The sequence below is a fragment of the Triticum urartu genome, chromosome 4, assembly GCF_003073215.2.
Source record: "Triticum urartu cultivar G1812 chromosome 4, Tu2.1, whole genome shotgun sequence".
Taxonomy (NCBI): domain Eukaryota; kingdom Viridiplantae; phylum Streptophyta; class Magnoliopsida; order Poales; family Poaceae; genus Triticum; species Triticum urartu.
In genome coordinates this window covers 294410971-294415387 of record NC_053025.1, presented here as the reverse complement: position 1 = coordinate 294415387, position 4417 = coordinate 294410971, and positions in this window count along the sequence as shown.

The window sequence follows — 4417 nt, the reverse complement described above, 5'->3', positions numbered from 1 at the left end:
GGGTCCGCACGCTTGACGTTCGATGACTATTTGTATTATGAGTTATATGTGATTTGATGACCGAAGTTTGTTTGGAGTCCCGGATGAGATCACGGACATGACGAGGAGTCTCGAAATGGTCGAGACATAAAGATTGATATATTGGACGATGTTATTCGTACACCGGATGAGTTCCGAGAGGTACTAGGTAACTACTGGAGTGCTGGAGGGTTATCAGAAGCCCCCCGGGGAACTAATGGGCCTTCATGGGCCTTAGTGCGGAGAGAGAAGGGCTACAAGGGGCTGGCCGCCCCCCTTAGCAGTCCGAATTGGACTAGGGGAAGGGGGCGGCGCCTCCTTTCCTTCCCTTCCCCCTCTCCCTTCCTCCTCCCCCCTCCACCAAGTGGAATCCTACTAGGACATGGAGTCCTAGTAGGACTCCTCTCCTTGGCGCGCCCTACAGGGGCCAGCCGGCTTCCCCATCTCCTCTATATACGGGGGCAGGGGGGCACCCTAGAACACACAAGATCAATTGTCTTAGCCGTGTGCGGTACCCCCCTCCACGGTTACACACCTCGGTCACATCGTTGTAGTGCTTAGGTGAAGCCCTGCGCCGTTAACTTCATCATCACCGTTGCCACGCCGTCGTGCTGATGAAACTCTCCCTCGTCCTCAACTGGATCAAGATCTCGAGGGACGTCATCGAGCTGAACATGTGCTGAACACGGAGGTGCCGTACGTTCGGTGCTAGGATTGGTTGAATCCGAAGACATTCGACTACATCAACCGCGTTACTAAATGCTTCCGCTTTCTGTCTACGAGGGTACATGGACACACTCTCCCCTCTCATTGCTATGCATCTCCTAGATAGATCTTGCATGATAGTAGGAATTTTTTTGAAATACTGCATTCCCCAACAGTGGCATCCGACCAGGTCTATGCGGAGATGTTATATGCACGAGTAGAACACAAAGAGTTGTGGGAGATAATAGTCACACTACTTACTAGCAATGTCTTACTTTGATTCGGCGGTATTGTTGGATGAAGCGGCCCAGACCGACATTACATGACCGCGTTCATGAGACTGGTTCTACCGACGTGCTTTGCACACAAGTGGCTGGCTGGTGTCTGTTTCTCCAACTTGAGTTGAATCGAGTTTGACTACGCCCGATCCTTGTTGAAGGTTAAAACAACACACTTGACAAAAAATCATTGTGGTTTTGATGCGTAGGTAAGAACGGTTCTTGCTAGAAGCCCATAGCAGCCACGTAAAACTTGCAACAACAAAGTAGAGGCCGTCTAACTTGTTTTTGCAGGGCATGTTGTGATGTGATATGGTCAAGACATGATGAGATATAAATTGTTGTATGAGATGATCATGTTTTGTAAAAGTTATCAGCAACTAATAGGAGCCTTATGGTTGTCGCTTTATTGTATGAAATGCAATCGCCATGTAATTGCTTTACTTTATCACTAAGCGGTAGCGATAGTCGTAGAAGCAATAGTTGGCGAGATGACAACGATGCTACGATGGAGATCAAGGTGTCAAGCCGGTGTCGATGGTGATCATGATGGTGCTTTGGAGATGGAGATCAAATGCACAAGATGATGATGGCCATATCATATCACTTTTTTGATTGAATGTGACGTTTATCCTTTATGCATCTTATTTTGCTTAGTACGGAGGTAGCATTATAAGATAATCCCTCACTAAATTTCAAGGTACAAGTGTTCTCCCTGAGTATGCACCGTCGCTACAGTTCGTCATGCCGAGACACCACGTGATGATCGGGTGTGATAAGATCTACATTCACATACAACGGGTGCAAGCCAGTTTTGCATGTGCAAAATACTCGGGTTAAACTGGACGAGCCTAGCATATGCAGATATGGCCTTGAAACACTAAGGCCGAAAGGTCAAACGTGAATCATATAGTAGATATGATCAACATAGTGATGTTCACCATTGAAAACTACTCCATCTGATGTGATGATCGGACATGGTTTAGTTGATATGGATCACGTGATCATTTGGAGGACTAGAGGGATGTCTATCTAAGTGGGAGTTCTTAAGTAATATGATTAATTGAATTTTAATTTATCATGAACTTAGTACGTGATAGTATTTGCATGTCTATGTTGTTGTAGATCAATGGCCCGTGCTACCGTTCCCTTGAATTTTAATGCGTTCCTAGAGAAAGCTAAGTTGAAAGATGATGGTAGCAACTACACGGACTGGGTCCGTAACTTGAGGATTATCCTCATTGCTGCGCAGAAGAATTATGTCTTGGAAGCACTGCTAGGTGTACCACCCTCACCAACAACTGCAAACATTGTGAATGCCTGGCAGACGCGTGTTGATGACTACTCGACAGTTCGATGTGCCATGCTTTACGACTTAGAATCGGGACTTCAAAGACGTTTTGAACGTCATGGAGCATATGAGATGTTCTAGGAGTTGAAGTTAATATTTCAAGAAAATGCCCGAATTGAGAGATATGAATTCTCCAATAAGTTCTATAGCTGCAAAATGGAGGAGAATCGTTCTGTCAGTGAACATATACTCAGAATGTCTGGGTACCACAACCACTTGACTCAACTGGGAGTTAATCTTCCTGATGATAGTGTCATTGACAGAGTTCTTCAATCACTACCACCAAGCTACAAGAGGTTCGTGATGAACTATAATATGCAAGGGATGGATAAGATGATTCCCGAGCTCTTCGCAATGCTAAAGGCTGCGGAGGCAGAAATCAAGAAGAAACATCAAGTGTTGATGGTCAACAAGACCACTAGTTTCAAGCAAAAGGGTACAGGGAATAAGGGGAACTTCAAGAAGAACGGCAAGCAAGTTGCTGCTCAAGTGAAGAAACCCAAGTCTGGACCTAAGCCTGAGTCTGAGTGCTTCTACTGCAAAGGGACTGGTCACTAGAAGCGGAACTGCCGCAAGTATTTGGTGGATAAGAAGGATGGCAAAGTGAAAGGTATATTTGATATACATGTTATTGATGTGTACCTTACTAATGCTCGTAGTAGTGCCTGGGTATTTGATACTGGTTCTGTTGCTCACATTTGCAACTCGAAACAGGGGCTACAGATTAAACGATGATTGGCTAAGGACGAGGTGACGATGCGCATGGGAAATGGTTCCAAAGTCGATGTGATCGCCGTCAGCACACTACCTCTACATCTACCGTCAGAATTATTTTTAGACCTAAATAATTGTTATTTGGTGCCAACGTTGAGCATGAACATTATATCTAGATATTGTTTGATGCGAGACAGTTATTCATTTAAATCAGAGAATAATGGTTGTTCTATTTATATGAGTAATATCTTTTATAGTCATGTACCCTTAATGAGTGGTCTATTTTTGTTGAATATCGATAGTAGTGATACACATATTCATAATATTGAAGCTAAAATATACAAGTTTAATAATGATAGTGCAACTTATTTGTGGCACTGCCGTTTAGGTCATATTGGTGTAAAGCGTATGAAGAATCTTCATGCCGATGGGCTTTTGGGATCACTTGATTATGAATCATTTGATGCTTGCGAACCATGCCTCATGGGCAAGATGACTAAGACTCCGTTCTCCAGAACAATGGAGCGAGCAACTGACTTATTGGAAATAATACATACTAATGTATGCGGTCCGATGAGTGTTGAGACTCGCGACAGGTATCGTTATTTTCTGACCTTCATAGATGATTTGAGTAGATATGGGTATATCTACTTGATGAAACATAAGTCTGGAACGTTTGAAAAGTTCAAAGAATTTAGAGTGAAGTGGAAAATCATCATAACAAGAAAATAAAGTTTGTACGATATGATCGTGGAGGTGAATATTTGAGTTATGAGTTTGGTCTTCATTTTAAATAATGTGGAATAGTTTCGCAACTCACGCCACCTGGAACACCACAATGTAATGGTGTGTCTGAACGTCGTAACTGCACTTTACTAGATATGGTGCTATCTATGATGTCTCTTACTGATTTACCGCTCTCGTTTTGGGGTTATGCTTTAGAGACGGCTGCATTCACATTAAATAGCGCACCATCTAAATCCATTGAGACGACACCATATGAACTGTGGTTTGGCAAGAAACCCAAGTTGTCGTTTCTTAAAGTTTGGGGCTGCGATGCTTATGTGAAAAAGCTTCAACCTGATAAGCTCGAACCCAAATCGGAGAAATGTGTCTTCATAGGATACCCAAAGGAAACTGTTGGGTACACCTTCTATCATAGATCCGAAGGCAAGATATTCGTTGCTAAGAATGGATCCTTTCTAGAGAAGGAGTTTCTCTCGAAAGAAATGAGTGGGAGGAAAGTAGAACTTGATGAGGTAATTGTACCTGCTCCCTTATTGGAAAGTACTTCATCACAAAAATCAGTTCCGATGATTCCTACACCAATTAGCAAGGAAGCTAATGATAA